Genomic DNA, 19,855 nt, shown 5'->3' on the forward strand with positions numbered 1-19,855 from the left:
GGCTCTAAGCCTCACACATGAGTTGCCTGCCACCATTTTGGAGAAGATGTCAAGAAGTGTTAGGTTTAAAAGCACTTCCAGTGCTGCGGTTGGTGTTGAGCGAAGTGCTATTGTGAAGCATATACCTGCTGACCGCTGGACTTTGATGAGATTATTTAGATTTACCATCTTGTCCAGTGCGGTCCACCATACGAGAGCTCCATAAATGAGTATCGGTCTGATTACCGAAGTGTATAGCCAGTGGATTTTTTTTGGGGAGAAGCCCCATTTAGTTCCTATGGCCTTATAACAAGTTAAAAGCGCTACAGTAGCCTTTTTTACTCTTTCATCAATATTTGCCTTCCAATTTACTTTTTTTCTAAAATGAGGCCTAGATATTTTGCTTTTTCGGAAAAGCTAATCTGAGGAATTTTATATCTTCTCGAAAAGAGTATTAATACTGTTTTATGTGGATTGACGTCCAAGCCACATTGATTAGCCTATTTAAGGCATTTTGTTACAGTTCCAAGAGAACTTGGGGGTGCTTCCCAGATACGGATATTGCAACGTCGTCAGCATAGGCAATCACCTTGAAACCCTCTGCTTCCAATGATGTAAGTAGGTCGTTTACTACCATGTTCCATAAAAGAGGAGAAAGGACTCCACCTTGGGGAGTGCCTCGATTCACCGATCTGGTGGTTGTAAAACTTCTCATGTTAGAAATTATTGTCCTGCTTTTGAGCATGAGACATATAAGATCTATGAGTGACTTCTCTAATTTCAGCTTATCCATTGCTGTTGTGATCGCCTGGTAACTGACGTTGTTGAAAGCTCCTTCAATATCTAGGAACGCTACTAAGTTATATTCTTTGTATTCGAGGGAATATTCAATAATACGTACCAGCGAGTAAAGTGCTGATTGTACTGATTTTCCCTTAGAGTAAGCATGTTGAGCTGTGGAAATGAGACATGGTTTTAAGTTATGTCAGATGTAAATTTCAATCAATATTTCCAAGGTTTTAAGAAAGAAGAATGATAGGCTGATTGGTCGTAGATCTTAAGGGTTAACGTGGGAGGGTTTCCCTGCTTTAGGAATCAAGACTACTTTTGCCATTCTCCAGGCTTTGGAAATATATCTCAACCTTAAACAGCTTGTCAGAATGATTTCCAATGGTGAAATGATCATGTCTGATCATTTTTGTAGTTCGGCGGGAATGATTCCGTCTGGTCCTGGAGATTTATATGGATCAAAGCTGTCTATGCCCCATTGCAGTTTTTCCCGCGTTATTAGATTAACTAAATCGCTTGTAGAAGATTGAGACTCTGATGTTAAGTCTTTGAGTATGTTAGAGCTACCTGGTAAGTGGGTGTCTAACAACAGATTAAAAGATTCTTCATCTGTGATAGTCCACGTGCCTGTTACTGTCTTTAAAGCACTGGATATTGTTGGACTTTTTGAGAGAATTTTCTTGAGTCTTGAGGCTTCTGAAGTATTTTCTATTTTACCCGAAAGTTTCTCCAAGAAGACCTCTTACTCTTCTTTAATTCTTTTTTATATTGCTTTAGAGCTTGTTTGTATAAGTTCCAGTCAGAAGGAGATCTAGTGTACTTAGATCTGTTGAAGAGTTTGCGCCAGCTCTTTCTGAATGGTTCTAGTTCCTTACGCCACCAATGAGATTTCTTTTTACCCTTTATAATGGTTACAGGGCATGAAGTTCTCATTGATTCATTAAAGGGTGAGATGATTCGCAGAAAGGTCTAGTTCATCTTTACTGGAGGAGCTTTTAAGAAGGTTGTGATCAAGCAGTTGTGCTAGTACCTCCCTATATCGCTCCCAGTTAGTATTACGGTGATTGCGAAAACCCGTAGATGTATTTGCCAAATGAGTAGGTTAGTGCTTAGTAGGTAATCAAATAAAGACACACCTCTCTCATTTATATCAGAGCTACCCCAAACTGTGTGAAGGGCGTTAGCGTCCGAACCAATTAGGAGACCAACTCTTTTCGATTGCCCGTCCGCAATTGCTTCCTCAAGGTGTCTCCTGGAATTGGGTTGTCGTGGCCAAGATAAGAGGATATGACCCAGTAGGTGGCTTTATCCGTTGTTAAAGCAGTGGTGGTGGTGTTCTTGTCGCTGTAATTGGGGAATAAAAATACGTTTAAGTCATTTTTTACTAACATGCATGACCTTGGTTCACCTTTCTCCGATGCATACAATAGTTTATAGCCAGGAGTCCTGAGTCCTCTGATGATGGAGTGTAAGATCTACGGCTCCTGTATGAAGACGATGTCTTCCTTGTTTCTACGCAATCCGAGTACCATGTTGTTTGCGGTCATGATGGCGTGATGGAGATTAATCTGTACTAATCGCAGCATTGCTACTTTTAGTCAGATCAACCTCTACCACTGTTTTATCGGCGTTTTCATCATCTGAGAAGGAATGAAGTAGGTCTTCCTCACTCAGAGTGATGCCTTTATTGGTGTCTTCAGTATCCATGTCGGAGTTGTTGTCGACTATATAGGTTTAGCCTCCACGTCGGATGGCTCGTTTGGGGCTGTGGATGTCGATGGTTCCACTTGTGTTGTTGCATCGACTTCAATTATTGGTATTAGTGAAGCGTTTTCTTCCGCTGAAAGGGCTTCTGTGGGGGGCTCAACACGCCCCTTCGTCTTTTTTATAGATATATCTTTAAAAAAAAATGTATATGAAATCTAAAGATGTGATATCTCTGCTAGTTCTTAAAATATGGCCAACGAAAATGCGTATGCTCACCTTAAGAACTTTTGATTTAGATTCTAAAGCCCTTAAATACTCCGGGTTCAAGTTTATTATTTGAGTTCACACCCATTTTTTTGTGAAATATTGTTATGATATATACTTACTTATAAAATAAATAAGTTTTTAAAAACTTGATGAAATCCAAAAATTAAATATACACGATGTAAAGGCTTTTTTCTTAAAGCTTTAGGAAAGTTAAGAAATAAAATCATACAATTGTAAAAAAATGCACGCAATCTTTAATTGAATCGATAGTACGGTCCATATAATTTAATGTTTGAAGTTTATTCTATGCAAATGTTGACCTTGGCTGCGCTTCAAATGGCCCATCCGCTTAATCCAATTTTGCCCTACTCTTTCCAACATTTCTGCCGGTATCAATGTTTCAATGTTGTCTTCCAATGCGTAAATTTCATCAACAAGGCTACAACGTCAGGCTGCACCTCTGGTGCTTTAGGCAAAGGGGCCTTTGGGGCAACCGTTGGTTCAGCCTGTCTCGTGTTCCCACTCCCTGACACCATTTGGGCGTAGGAAAATTTGGGATCCACGAATTTTTGTGTTGGAGACTGTCGAACTTTTCGACTTCTTTCGGCTTTTTTACTGGCCTGTTTTTGTTTTATTTGTTGGACCTTAGGGCAACCCCTTTAGTAAGCCGGGTGCCTTTGGTTTTCACAAAGGACACTCTTGAGCAGGGCCAAATCCTTAACCCACTTATTCCCCAGCTTGCATTCGCCTTCGATGTGGGTTTTTGACACCTGACACAGCGCAACTGCATGTCTTGCCTTTTTGAGTTGTTGATAGTTGAGAGATTTGATTTTCTTCACACTCTCAAAACCGCACTAACCACCACGCTACGGGTACTACATAAAATTTTGTACATATCATTTGATTAAAAAAAATTAAAATGCCCGTTTTTTCAACATTGAGATTACTCAAAATATCTCGATAGAAAATAGTTAAGTCTTAAATTTATGGACTTTCAACTGTTCAAAGTTGTTTGAATTATTTTGCAGGAATTAATGTTACTTCACCAGCTTCCCAGCTTGTTTCTTATGAACATACTTAAAAAATGCCCACAAAACAAAAAATTAGAATAATGTGCTTACAAAAAGTCAATCCAAATTCACGAAGTTTCTTTTTCCTTAAAAAAATTATCCCGAAAATATTTTACAAGACTTCAGTTTGGTTACTTATCTCATTTCAAATACCACATTCTTTTCATCTTTTATTTCCGTAAAACAAAAAGTCCCTAAGGACCGAGATCATATGCTAGAAGTTAGAAATCGGCATTTTGGATTTTTAATAAAATAAAAGTTGTCTTTTGACAGCAAATACTTTTCAAAAAGTCTTAAAATTTCCTATGTTTTATGACACCACTTCTATTACAAAAATTACCAAAAATATTTTTACTTCATAAAGTGCATAGCTTTAAGCACGCAGAATAAACTTTTTGAAATTTTCCAACTGATAGTTTCCCGAAACTACGATGAATTTCCCAGTCTAACATTGACGCGACGTTTGCCTTAAAAACAGTGTGTCTGATGTGATGTTAGCAGACTCACCCTCTTAAATTTGTCAATACACCCGAACATGTAATTGAAATAATGACGCACCAAGTAACAATACAACAAGGCACAAAATTTCATATTAGGCACATATTTTTTTGTTACTGCTGACACTTTCTCCATCCAAAAGGTTGACATAAGTAAGATAGGCTAGGTATAACAGTACACTCAGGAAGCATACAGCCTTGCTGGCCATCTATAATATAAGACTTCAAACACAGAGGCGGTAGTGTGTATATGAAGGGAATTCTCTTTTGAAGCGTAATTCAACACCTGAAATGGCCGAAAATTGAAACATCCGTTAACATAGGGCAACCGACCGACTCGAGTGACGACGATGGACGCGTCGCAACGCATGGACAGACAGACGTCTCTTCGGCTCTAAAAACACACACAAAACACAGAGGTTCATGTTCGGGTGAAAATAAAAACTCCAGCCCACCCCCTCGAATTGCCCTAAAGTCTGAAGTGTTAGCAAAAATGAATAGTATCGCAAAATGTCCATGTTTTTTTATATCTATATGTATAAGTGGGTGTAGGTGTAGATATATACTAGACCGACCCATAACACGAACCCAAAACACAAACAGAACAACTTACCGAAGGGAGGAAGACATGGGAACAGGAACATGTCAAAAAGGTGAAGCCGTTTCACCACTGCCACCGCGCCATCGTCGCCGCCGCGCCGAGTCCTTCCTGTCACAACGTCCGAAAACCATTAATTATTTCCAACAGGTCTATTATTATGGCGTTGTGTTTGTCAAGTTGTTCAACATTCGAAACGTTTGGTCTGAGTTTTTGTTTTTGTGTCAGGACGAATTCGTTCGGGTTCGGGCGGACCTTACGAGCGTTGTTGGACGGACGTGGACGTACAGACATGAAATGTCCTCGATGGGCACATGGTCGATGCGATGTGATGTGATGGTGATGGTTGATGGCATTGGGCGAAACTGACAGCCAAATGACTGGCAAATACTTTGTTACCACCAACTTACCAAAAACCCTAGCACCAAGTATACAATGGGATCTATCCATGTTCATACCAACACCCAACCCTCACACCATCGACGCTATCGACCGGGGGACGCGAAGTGTTTGTATTGATATTTGGAGATAGGATAATTGGTGGCACAACAATCGTGATCACAGAGTGGACTGCCACAAATAATTGACATTACAATCGGCTCGGTTTCAAGTTGAAGCCAAAGAGTTATTGACAAATAGTAATTTTCCTTGTACGTCCCTACCCAGACCCACCTACATACATACTCGTATAACAAACACGTAGGTACCTACATTCCGGATCGATACGATTCATTGAACAAGTACTAAATAATTGTCTTCGTCCGACTCCAAAGCCGAATTGTAAGTAAAAGTTCTGAAAACGCTCTCAAAGGTGGGTAAGTTGATTCTGATTCAGATAAGTTTACAACAATAATGACCCTGTAATGGGGGAAATAATGTATGCAAATAAAAAAATAAAACACAAGAAAACATCGAACAAGAAAATCAAACCAATTTTGTTTTCAATTACACGGTAAAGGAAGTCCCGAGGGTTGATACGTCTTCCAGTTGAGATTATTTTTTTTTTACAAAGGGTGTGCACCAGCATGCGTCGAAAGTCGTAGTCTTTGTTTTGGTCTTCGTTTTTCAATCGAATGCATTGGAATTTCTGTCTTCTTTGAGTAAGAGAATACATATTCTTTTGATTAGTTGAAGTAAGTTGGTTTGGTGTGTCGAACAATAAGAGTTGTTCGAAGAATTTTACATTTTCGCCAGTTAAAATAACAAAGCTATAAGTAGGAGTAATGTAAGGACAAGAGAAATAAAAATGTTAATACATTCTTATTTCTCAGTATACCATGAAAGTATACAAATACACAGAAACCAACTAATAACTCAAAATCCAAAGACATTCACATTTCACAACTTATATCAACTTCTTCGTTAAAGGTAGTTTCCATATGAAGATAGCTAAGGGATCAATAATAATTGATTATTAACATTGGAAACTATTTTTCAACTTGACATGATTTGCGTCTTTGAAATGAAACGGATTATTTTTTTCATTGAAAAATCATGATCAGTGTTGATTCTCATTTTTACTGCAGAGGCTAAGTTAAAAACGGAATTTTTGGATTTTTGACTCGGAACATGTAAGAATGATTGTTAAAAACCTACAATCCATTTAAGACCCTAAAGACGAAATTTTTAGAGAACATTCTTTAAAAAATTTTAGAATCGGTTTTTCTATGACCAATTCATACATTTTTTTTTTTAAATAAACGGGCACTCAAGAGTTATTAATACCCTTGACATGTTTGAAGTTCAAACACATTGCGAGCTTTAGGAAAATAGGGAAGGATTAGAGAGGAGATACTGATGCACATTGGTCTTAAAGTTTTGAATATCAAAATGATAGGGAAAGACAGAGCTGGGTAAGGCATTCTCGATGTGCGGTTAAAAAAAAATCTCTATACTTGACAGTACGTCCGAAATTGAGCTCAAGGTTAAACTGATGTGCATTCCTAGAAGTACGAGTATTACGGCTGAATTGTTTAAGGGGGGAAATGCAACTGGCTAATTCGATAGATCACTGTTTATAAAAATATCGGTAGAACAACGAAAGGCATGAAATATTGCGGCGGTATTCAAGTGCCGTAATTGTTTCGGTTATAGTTCTATTGCCTATCATTTTCAAAGCTCTTTTTTGGATCCTGTTCAAAATACTTAAACTTGTTTTAGGGGCACCTGCCCAAATATGCGAGTAATATTAAAGTTTTGGACGAATGGAGGCTTTGTAAATTATAGCCAGATCAGAAGAGGTGACAAATTTCTTGGACCGTCGGAGAAATCCTTAGCACCTAGCAGCATTTTTTGCAATATCGAATATGTGATCATTCCATAAGAGGTGATGTGTGATATTCATACCGAGTACTAAAAGTTGATTAGTTTCCTGGATGCAAGTGCCGCTCATGGATAGCGGCAGAAGTTTCAGACAAAAGATCATTTAAAAAAATAAGGAAGAGCGTCAGAGACAAAACGGAGCCCTGGGGAACACCAGCGTTTATTTTGTGAATATCAGATTGGAACCCGTCCAACACTACTTGAATTCAACGGTCCGAATTAAAAGGGTATTTTGCTAACTCTATAGTCTTCACAACCATTTGGCTGATATCGTTTTCCACTGCTTATGGCAAACTTTCATCTTTACACTGAAATAAAGATCAATTGATTTCTTTTAAATGTTACTAGCTTTTTATTTAATTTTATAATAAAACTTTATTTCATTCTCATATTGACGCTTATAAGAGAGAAGGAGAGCGTTTTAATTTAGCAGCCCTTAATATGTATTCAAACCCAATTTTAATCCAAGGTTAAAATATCCAAAATGTTACGCCTTATTTTATTTTTGAATTTTGTTATCAAAAAGCGTGCTCTGTTAAAAAAGTTCACGGCGAAAAATTGTGTTCAGCGGCGAAGCTCATTTTTGGTACGTAAGTCAGAAGAATTGTCGATGGCTGAGTGAATATCAGCCAGAAGCATTGCAAAAGTTTCCAATACATCCAGAAAAAGTCATAGTTTGGTGCGGTTTGTGGGCTGGTGGCATCATTGGACCGTACTTCTTTAAGGACGATGCGAATCGTAACGTAACTGCGAATGATGAGCGCAACCTCAAGATGAAATCCAACTATTTGTGCAAAAAAATGCAAGGTCTTGACTTGCATGACATGTTGTTTCAACGCCTTTAGACTTTAGACTATTTTTTGTTGGGCTACGTTAAATTTTAATGTCTATACAGACAATCCCGCTTCAATTGACGCTTTGGAAGACAACATTGAAGCGTTTGTTCGTGAGATACCGACCGAAATGTTGGAAAGAGTATGCCAAAATTGAACTTAGCGGATGGACTATTTGAGGTGCAGTCAAGATCCACATTTGGATGAAATAATCTCCAAACTTTACATTATATGGACCGTTCTATAGATTCAAATAAAGATTTCATGTATTTTCTGATTTTTTTTTTTTTTTGAAAACTTTGTAATAGCTTTTCAAAAATTACCCTATAGTTGTCCATGGTAACGTCATCGTTCAATGTCTTTTTTTGACGACAGTCTTACCTTCGTTTACCAATAAACCCTTCTTTTCTGCTTCCGTCGCAATGCTCAAAAATGCTCCACTGACGTCACGCTTTGATCTTCCAATTATTTCAATATCATCTGCGTACCCAAGTAATTTGGTGGACCTTTTGCCTCTAGTGTTGAGGTTTGAGTTTTGCACATTTCTTTAAAGAACAATGTTGAAGAAGTCGAATGACAGTGCGTGCATCGCCATGACTAAAGCCTTTTTTGACATCAAATGCCTATAGGTGAGATATTTTTCGACCTTGATAGAGCAGCGTGCATACTCCATCGTCATTCTAAGCAAACGGATAAGTTTGACAAGTCAATCCTAAAGATCTACGACCTATAAGTCTATCATCATTCCTTCTTAAGACCTTGGAAAGATTGATTGATATCCATTTAAGGGCACGTATCGATACAAGACTTCTGTCTTCGTCTCAACATGCCTTCTGTAAGGGTAAATTGGTGGAAACAGCGTTACACACTTTAGTACGCACCATCGAATATTCCCTCCATCATAAAAAGTTCACTTTGGTTGCTTTCCTTGACATCGAAGGTACCTTTAACAACGTGGACACATCTGCAATCACATCTTCACTGACATCACTAAATGTAGAGACTTCGCTTCGGGAGTTAATTCATTTAATGCTTACTAGCAGAATAACCATTGAAAGAATAATATGTACAATTTATATCACAAAAGTAATATTTCAAAGACATTTATAACTTTTACTTTATTGAGACTTTTTTACATAATCGTTGATTTTTAAAACATGTTATTAATTTTTTTTTGTTCGGGCTTCCATAGTATCTATAGTTTGTTTATCGTAAATTCAACCCAACTTAAAACATTTCTCCCACAACTGACCTTTTATTATGAATGTTTTTTTTTCAACCTTTAAGATAAAATCTATCTACCTACACGTGGTTTTGAAACTTGTGCTAATATCCCACGAGGCCTAATAAGTAGGTATAAGCTAGTTCTTTTTATGAATGTTTGTCTATAGCAACAAAGTACTTATTGGCAATAAACAATAATGAATAATTAAAATGAATGGAAATTAAGAACAAATGACCTTACTCGTGGCTCGTGAAATATAAATAAAGGACTATACCGACCTAACCTGCCTTCATCTACCTCCTATCCCTTGAATTAGTTGATTTTATTTTTAAATTAATTTTTCCAATCGTAGAGGTTACGATGGCTTATATAGGTAGGTAGATATATATTGACTGTTTCTGAATTGGCTCATGGCTGATGGTTGATGGTTTGGTAATAACTTTTCTTTATATAAGTAGATATTTTACCTCCATCACAACTGGGAATAATTTCTTCTTTCTCAAAAGATAATTACTTTGACATTTACTCGCATATATACCTCTACCTATAAAATAAGAAAACAAAAATCAGAAAACGCAAAGATACGTAGGTAGGTATAAGGTAGGGTAGGGTAGGGTAGGGTAGGGAAGGGTAGGGTATCGTATACAACAAGGAATTCGAATAAAATGAGCTACTTTGGGAATCCCTTTGAAATTGGATTCGATTTAATATTACTCAACCCAAAGGAACGAAGACACAAAAAAAACTCAACCAAACCGAAAGATGAACTCGAGATCCATTCGAGTATATTTATAGGTATGTATATAGTTGTATAGGTATTAATATTTTCCACACTCTTGCTTTATGTGTAAATAATGTAACTGGGAGTGAATCTGTCTGTGACTGTAGCCCGCCGTCATTGCCGTCGTTGTCGTTGTCGCCCGTCCAACCCTCGCTATTAAAATGACAGTATATAAATCGAAAAATATAATTTTCCACATGAGCGCCACTAATGAAGGGGTGTGATCTGTATTTCCAGCGGGGCGCGTATACCTTATACCTTTATGTACCTATAACCGGTGTGATGCGTCTTATTTCTGTTATATTGCATTACCTACCTTGTGTTTCCATTTGAGAGCATCATCGGGATGGTTGTTGTTGTTTTTGTTGATGCTGTGGTTGTTGTTAACTAAATCTAGTACCTTACCTACCTATGTAACCATACAGCTAGAAAAGATACAAGCGCTTTACGAATAGAGATGGGGTGGTTATGGTGACATCGCTGAGTAACCAATTTTAAAACTTTTTCGAATTATTTTATTTGCAAAATAACTTAAAAGCGTGACTTTTTGAGGACTATGATTATTTTTGTCATACAAAACTAATTATGTTTCCAAAAAAAAGTAACAAAAAACTAGACTTTTAATTCTACCACCCTAAAAACCACAACCCCATTTTACCGTTGGATTTGACTACTGAAATTATGAATTCAGCAATAAATGTAACTTTCTAGTAAATTTCTTTTATATTTAAAAAAAAAACACGTGTGGATAAGGAATTCATTTACATTTAAAAAATGTTACTGTTAATGGTTTAGAAAAAAATATTTAATAGAGAAAGTTCCTTTGAATCGTATAATTTCTTAAAATCTTCTTTTAAATTAACTGAGGATGTTTACAATAAGTTTAAAGACATAGTTAAATATTAATATTGAATTGGTATCTAAAAAAAAAACCTTTTATCTTTTCGTCACAAGTAAATAGAGAACTTCCATTTTTTAAATTCTTAAATTTAAGAAAACGACTTCCATTTATCTGAATTAATTATTTTAAAAAAGATCTGAATCAGATCAGACCTATTTATCGCACCATCTAATTTGCAAAATATGGTCCGGAAGAAATCATGTCCAATGAGTGAAATCTCAGCATAGTTTGCCCAATACGTAGAAAAAGAGAACCCTTTAAATTGCGCAAAATACTAAGGCATCAGTCAAATGAACATTGCACATAAGATCCTTTCTGCAGTATGATGTAAACGTCTTGCCGTTCGTCAACAACCTGATAGGTCCTTATCATTGTGGCTTCAGAGCAGGAAAATTCACCATTGACCAAATATTCACATTACGGCAGATCTTGGAGAAAACTCAGAAACTTAAAATCGATACACACGGTCTCTTTATCTATTTTAAAGCCGCGTATGACACCATCTATAGGGAAGAGCTCTACAGAGAAATGTCTAGTTTTGGCATCCCTGTCAAACTTTTCCCTTTGTACAAAATGACGATGGAGAATGTAATCTGCTCTTTCAAGATCGGAAAAGATCTCAACGATGCATTTCATGTCAAAAAGGTTTTAGACAAATCGATGCACTGTCATGCGGCTTAATTAACATCGTTTTTTAAAGAAATGTGCAAAACTCAAACGTCAACATTAGAGGCAAAGTCTTACAAAGGTCCATCAAATTACTCGGATGCGCAGATGATATTGACATAATTGGAAGATCAAAGCGTGATGACAGTGGATCATGTTTAAGCATTGCGATGGAAGTAGAAAAGAAAGAACATTGATCAACGACGACGTCTTGGACAAAACGTTTGAAGTAGTTCAGGACTTTGTCTACCTAGGCACTACTTTAAACTCAGACAACGACACCAGCACTGAGGTTAGCTAAGGTTAGGTTATAGTGCCTCCAAGATGGAAACGGACACAATTAAGCCAGTTTAATGGCCCATTGTGTGTGATACCACATGAATCTTGAGGCTTAATCCTAAGCTCAATGGAACCCTGCTTGAGCCCCTTACGAAACGTGAGAGGCTGATTATACCGATATGATTTAGATCGTTTAGATCGTTAAAGAAGAATTCTCCTAGGTAATTCTTGTGTTTTTGAGCTAGAGAAGATAAAGAACCGTTTCTACCTCTTCCTCGTCCATACAGCTTCTGCAAAAGTCATTTGAGAATACGCCTAGTCTGGGGGCGTATCACATATCGAGCTTATATATGATCTGCTTAGAGAGAGCAAGCACCTTGAACGTTTTAAATCCAGTGTTGGCCAGATGGTCTTTGTGACTTGACACGTGGTGATGTTGTTCCACCTGGTGCCTGCCCTCCTCACAGCGTCTTGCATTAGCAGCAGTTTCTAAGTAGCGATTAGTATGCCAGTACTTGCCAAATGGGCTGTACCTACTGTACCGTTCCTGGTGAGTTCATCTGCGTTACAGTTACCTGGAATGTCTCTATGGCCCGGCAACCAGCAAAGGTGAATATTAAACTGTTGCGCCATCTCCAATAGAGATAATCGAAAGTTATGGACTGTTATAGAGTTTGTAGAGACAGAGTCCAGAGATTTGATAGCGGCCTGGCTGTCAGAGAAAATACGGATATCAGATGTTGATATCACGTTTTCTTTGAGCCAAGACAAGACTTCCTTAATTGCCAAAAGTTCCGCCTGGTACACGCATGAGAGACTTAATTTCAGTCGTTCAGAGTACACACCTCCACCAACCCCTTCTTTTCTTTTTGACCCATCTGTGTAAAAATGGATTGACTCATCCTCCAAGAATGTCCTATCCTCCCAAAAAGATCTGGTATAGAAATCTGGAAGTTTTTGTCAAATTGTAGTTGGGGGATGGTGTAGTCTGTGTGCTTCGGAATTGATTCTAAGTACCTTAGAATTACGGAGTGGCCAATGTTGTTGTAAGACCACTGTGACGAAGCATTGAGGCAAATAGCAGAGCTTGCAGCTATTTGTTTGTTAAATATGTCAAGAGGTGTAAGGTAGAGCATGGTGTCCAGTGCCACAGACGGAGTCGTGCGAAGCGATCCGCTTATACATAGGCAAGCTGAACGTTGGACTTTATTTAACTTATCCCTGTTTATACCTTTCTCTAAAGCAGTCCACCATACTGCCACACCGTACGTTAAAATCGGTCTGATTACCGATGTGTATAGCCAATTAGTGATTCTGGGTTGTGAACCCCATTTATTACCAATAGCTTTTTTGCAAGAAAAAAGAGCTACAGTAGCTTTATTGACTCTTTCCTGTACGTTGCGTTTCCAATTTAGTTTTTTGTCTAAGACAAGACCTAGGTATTTGGCCTCGTCTGAGAATTTTAATTGGATTCCTTTAATATAAGGAGGGTTGACAAATGGAATTTTGTATCTAATCGAAATAAGACCAGATCGGTTTTGTGTGGGTTAACACCCAGTCCACACCGATCAGCCCAAGGTATTAGTTTGTCCAAGGCATTTTGTAAGAGTTCTTTTAGGATATTAAGATGCTTTCCTGAAATTGCTATAGGAACGTCGTCCGCATAGGCTATCAATCTGAAACAATCCGCATCCAGACTAGTTAGGATTTCATTCACCACTAGGTTCCAGAGGAGAGGGGATAGAACACCACCTTGCGGTGTCCCTCTACTAACGAATCGTCTGCTAGAAGAGTACTGGTAAGCACTTTTAATTATGAGCTGCAAAAGTTCTTTTAAGTGTGCAAACATGACTATATCGTCAGCAAATCAACTGCATCAGACATTCAGTCTACAAGGTAGGGCTTAAGCAAACAAAGAAGGGCTTAATGTACAACCTTTTTGTACTCCTGATGAAGTCCGAACCAGTCAAAGAGTTTTCACCTGTTTTCACTTTATTGATAACGCAATACTCTACAGCTTATAGAATAGTAAACTTCGTTTGATTATACCAAAAGCTGCTTTAGAATCAATACAAAATACTCACAGCTTTTTTCTTTGTTTCAAGAAATTATCTACCAAACTCCTTAATATAAAAATGTTATCGAATGCTGAGTATCCTTATACAAATTGAAGTTATAACTCCTACTGCTAGTTTCCGGTCTCGTTGTAAAAATCTTGTAAGATGCATTGAAAAACCAAATCCCTCTGTAGTTTGCTGCATCAAAAACAATCCTCTCTTTTAGATAGGGTACCTACATAGTGTCAGCATGAAGTTCACCCAAAACTGTAATAAAAAGTGTTTAAACATGATTTTTGAGGATTTGAATCGTCTTCTTTTCTGTCTCTAAGGGTCACATGTGTTCCTTCTAGCTCACTAACTAAAAATGTAGAGTCTATAGTGCCGGCCATTAATCGAGGTGGTAAGAATCAAATGATCCATGAAATGTAAAAGCAATATATTTGGAGACAGTTTTCCGAGGATATTATATTGTTTTCCAGACAGTTTCCAAAAACCAGCAAGCTTATGAGTCTGTTTGCATTTTAACGTATTATTTTATAGTTTTACAAAAGTCTTTAAACTTCTTAATCGCCTCTATATAAGAACGCTTTTATACTCCTTCGGTGAAGTTGTGGAAAATCCTCAACCACGCGAGATATTTTTCGAGCTTTCTCATATTCTTCATAAAACCACTGTTCTACTCTTATTTTCCCGTTGTTTTGGCCTTGTGGAAAGAAGGCCTTTACAATCTTTTCTAACTCTTAAAAGTCCAAAATTTCAGGTGTTTAGAGTTGAAAATCTAGTGTTCGTCGATACCCGTGAGAATTAAATTATCTACAAAATACTACTTCACAAATTTTTTTTTTTTTGACAGGAGGAAATCTTCAAAAGACACTTGGCAGTATTCGACACCAAGTAGTGTGGGACTCTTAACCACTAAAACCGCCTCTTTATCAGGACCAATCTTGAAGGATCGACTTCCGATTTTTCTTTCTTAACTTTGTACAATCACTTTGGGGGAATTTAAACTTTTAATACTTTCCATGTTTTTTTTTAGACCATAAGCTCATTAGGCTTGGTTCTTCTTAGTCTCCAAACATGGTTTCTTATATTCAAGACGGACTCCATTTCAGAATTAGTATGACTTTGCAGTCTCTGGTTGTGCGTACAGCGTATTTTTTAACAACTTCTGTAACCATTTCTGTTTGTAATTCACGGTGTAGATCGGTATTTCTTATGTACCAAGGTGCTTTAACTATTTCACGAAGGACTTTGATTTGGAATTTTTGATAATTTCGGCATTTGTTTTCTTTGTACAGCCCATAATTGGATTCCATAGGTCCAAACAGGCTTTATTATTATGTTTTGGATTGATAAATCAGAGTTGTTACCAAGCAACCAGTACATTTTTCTATATTTTAAAATTAGTTCTTCCCTTTTTTTTTTGATGTGCTCTTTCGACTTAAGCTTTTATGGTGTGATTACCAACTGGAATATCCCTTGTGTATAGTAAATACAGGGTAGGACCTAGGACACTTCCTTGTGGTACATCGGCTTCTATTTTCTTCAATTCCGAGTATTCTTGATCGTACCTTATACTCTAAACAATCGGTCTGAGATGTACGATTTTAATATTTCAAAGTACTGCTTGGGAAGATCCCTTTGCAGTTTGTACTTAAGTCCCTCATGTTAAACCTTGTCAAAAGCTTGAGCAACATCTAAGAAAATAGCTGAACATACTTGTTTTTCTTCTAATGCTTTTTCTATTACATCCGATATTCTATGAACTTGGTCTATCGTGGAATGTTTATTTCTAAAGTCAAACTGATGGTTTGGGATTAACCTTCTTTCTTCTATGATTTTGCTTAAGTCTTTTCAGAAGCAGTTTTTCAAAAACTTTTGCCATAATTGGTATAACCGATATTGGTCTGTAAGCCGTCATTTCTGTAAGTGGTTAACCTTGCTTTGGTATGAAAATTACTTCAGCATTTTTCCAATGGTGCGGGACCTACCGGTGCTTAAGGCATGCATTTATTATATATTGGAGTTTTTATGAAGGTTTTCAATGGCATTTCTTTCATAACCTGAGCAGTAATTAGTTCGTAGCTTGGTGACTTTTTTATTTGGTAGTTGATGTAAGCACATACTTTTTATTTCTTTAAGTCTTACAATTAATATTTCACTTTCATCGATCTTATCAACAAACTGTAAGCTATTTTCAGACGCTTAAAAACATTCGCAAGATGTTCAGCGAAAAGGTAAGCTTTTTCTTTCGGGTTACCGATCCATTTCCCATCTCGAGATTTCAAGGGCGAGTTTTGTAACTGCGGTCTTTTTAAGCGATTGGCTGCTTTTCAAAGCTAACAATCGGTTGAAGCATAAGTCGTTAAATTCCTTAGGAATGTACTGAGTGAATCATTTTTGAATTTGTAAATTTGTTTTTGAAGATTGTTGCTTATACGGTTAAACGTTGTTTTATCATCTGGAAATCTAGTATTTTGCCATTTTCTTCGAGCTCTTCTTCTCTCTATTATCAACTCTCTTATCTCTAAAGGATATTTTATTTCATTCTGTCTTCTTTAAGAAAATGTTGGAGTACTTTCTTCAGCGGCCTGTTGCACATCAGAAATAAATTATTCCACTTCTGGGAAATCTTAAATTTATAAAACTTAAAAGCCTTTCCCTAAAATTATTCCAGTTTGTTTTCTTATTTACAAGCTTTGGATTACTTTTTTCTATTACTACCGATTCACTTAGTGATAGAATCACTGGAGTATGATCTGATGACAGGTCATAATTACCTTCGACACTAATGTGATTTTGTTTGATTCCTTTAGCTACGAAAAAGTCAATAACGTCTGGTATTTTGTTAGTATCGGAAGGCCAGTAAGTTGGCGACCTGGAGGAATACAATTCGCAATTGAAAAATTCGTTTGCCTTTTCTTGATATAAGTCTTGAACCCCAATGGGTGTGTTGAAGTCTCCGCAATTAAGAAAGTTATGCCCAAGAAGAATTAATAGATCTGTATAGTCATCTTCTGTCTTAGAGCGCCTTGGTGGTCAGTATATAGCTGCTATCTTAAACTCTTTCCTTTTCATACCAATACTAATAGTTGTTACTTGCATATTTTTACTAGTAAACTTGGCTACCTCCTAATATTTTTAGCTTTCTTTTATAAGAATCGCCGATCCACCTCTTGCCTTGTTAGCTGGACGTGGAGCGTGGCAACATGAATAATTTTCTATTACATTATCCAGACTTTGCCCTTTGGAGAAATGAGTTTCGGACGCCAGGCAAATATCGATATGATACAGATTTTTTACTTGTTGATATTGTTTAAAAGGTAAACTACATTTTGTTTAAAAAGGGTTGTCTAAATTTGTATATTTATAACATATCTTTTTTCTTGTCACACAAATTCAAAAATAAAAGTAAAGTTCAAAATTGTGTACATTATTTGTCTTGATTTTTTGTGTTTAAAAATGGTCCTTACTCTGTTGTACCTTTAAATACAGAATATTCAAATTATTATCCTCCTATGAAACCTCCTAAACCGTATTCCTGCTATCAACCCAAAAATAACAAACTTCAGGCTTATGAACAATTTATTTTAGGGTATACCGAATACAAAAGTCGTAAACTAAATCCAGACACATTAGACAAAACAAAAATCGACTTGTGTAACCTAATCTAACATATTTCAAAAACCACCAAAACCAAAGTAGAGCTAGGAAACAGTCCTAAAAACCTTATTTTTTGACGACTACAATGAACACGATTATTTTGTGTATGTATGTTTTGTATGTAAGTAATAGTTGGTTTTTATTTAATTCAAAATTAGGCTAGCAGACCAGGTCTACATAGCTTCGATTAATGCGAAGGAAATCTGTTACTTACACAGATTCTTCATTCTTAGCCCAAATGAAGCCTTTTAAATTTTATAGAATCAAACAAAAAAAATTGTTTTTTTCTTTTTGAATTAAACCAACCGATTCATATAAAAGGGAAATAAGGCAAAGAATTACAATTTATAAATAATGACAAGTTGACAGCAAATAGAGATGGAAAATAAATACGAGAGGGTCCCCATGACAGACCGATGGCATGTGAACAAATGACAGAGTTTAGCGACATTATGGTCAACATACATATACATACTTTTCCTACCCTTAAGCCTTAAACCAGCTAACCTCCCTACACTTCATAGTATAGGTAGATACTCGTACCATCCGCCCTATGCCCGCACTTAAGTCACCAAACACTCAAGCAAAAGTAACCTCTATTCTGTATTGGAAATTGTTAGTTGATGACTCTGATGGTCTGTTAGTCTGATGGTGTATGCGGACAATGGTTGGTTGAGCTGTCGCATAGTAAATCCCTGACAAACCTATATAATAGGTCTTCCGAAAAAGATCTTATCTATCACATCATTTTGCTTTATCTACAAATTCTGATTTGTTTTTTTTTTTCCTTGTCATTTTATATACTTGGCATTTTTTAAGCTTAGTCGTACAGTAAGAAGAATGAACTGAAATTGTGTCATCACAATGTGTCATCACTAATTTGATTTACCCCTCTTTTCTTTGATTTCACATTAACCATTGACTGATTTCGTCTCCCTTTTTTTCTGTTGTTTTGTTCGAGTGTGTTAGTAAAAAGTTATGTGATTAAAATAATGTCCTTTTTCGGGCAAGTACCTATATACATACATACTTTTCTTTTGTGGCAACTGTAGATATTTTTTAAAGATTAATAATGAAATTGTCAAGAAATATGAAGTGATTTGGTCTTAGGAGTGAGGTATAGGACAAATATATGTATCCTGAAAATATTATTTTGAGGAAAATTATCAGCCTTCTCTTCAACATGTTTGTGCTTCTATAACCCAGTCAAAATCATAACTAAATTATTTTTAAAGAATTCATTGTAACTTGGTAAACTTTTGATGGGTGTAGGATCAAACTATTATTTTGTATAATCCAGCAGATGCAGAAGTTGCACTGGTAGCCATTAAATAAATAAATCGCGTGGTGCAATAGTCCGTTGAGAACTAGGGCCTAGTGATTTACAACTCAACCATTCCTGTGTGCGAGTAATGTTGTCAGGAATGGATGTGACCTACAGTTTATGCCGAATCCGAACGGCTAATTTGAGAAAGCACTTTTTCATGACAAGATTTACTCTTGGAGAATTTGTCAATTCAGCGCAAGAGGCAGTACCCGTGAAAAGGCTTAAGATGGCATAGGCAGGGATCGAACCCAAAACCTCTGGCATGACAGTCCAACGCACTTACCATAATGCCACGGGTAGCCAACCTACTGCTAGCCATTAGGTTGAGTTAATTCGAAAAAATGTATAAAAAGACTATGGTTTACAGCTCATACTAATAACTTCCCATTTGCTCGTCTGTCGATAGTTTCAAAAGTTTTACAATAATTTAAGGGGGTATTCTGGTCTAGAGACATGAATTTTAGGTAATTTTTGAAGTGCTGTAGAAAAAAGAAAGCAACAATTTTACCATCAATTTTGTATACATTATTTATTCACATTAGAAGCATACAAAAAATATAAAAAAGTAAAAAAAAATCAAAATTCCGTTAGTTATCAGCTGATTTAGTAGTGCGTCTCAAAAATTTGGTGCGTGACAATACCCATGACTTTAACTCTTCTAGAAATCTGAAATCAAAAACCAAAGAAGATTATTAATCTACAATAATAGCCGCGTTTTATTATCACCGTGATCTGATCCGGATCAGATCATGATAATAAAACAGCATTGGATCATCATATTTTTTATTATTTAAAGTTTAATAGCAGTGTCAAATTCATTCTTTCAAAAGTCACATTTCGAAGCAAAAAAAATATAAACAAATACCCAAAATGGATGCTGCTGTGGTTGAT

This window comes from Eupeodes corollae, chromosome 2 (genome assembly GCF_945859685.1).
Source record: "Eupeodes corollae chromosome 2, idEupCoro1.1, whole genome shotgun sequence".
Lineage (NCBI taxonomy): Eukaryota > Metazoa > Arthropoda > Insecta > Diptera > Syrphidae > Eupeodes > Eupeodes corollae.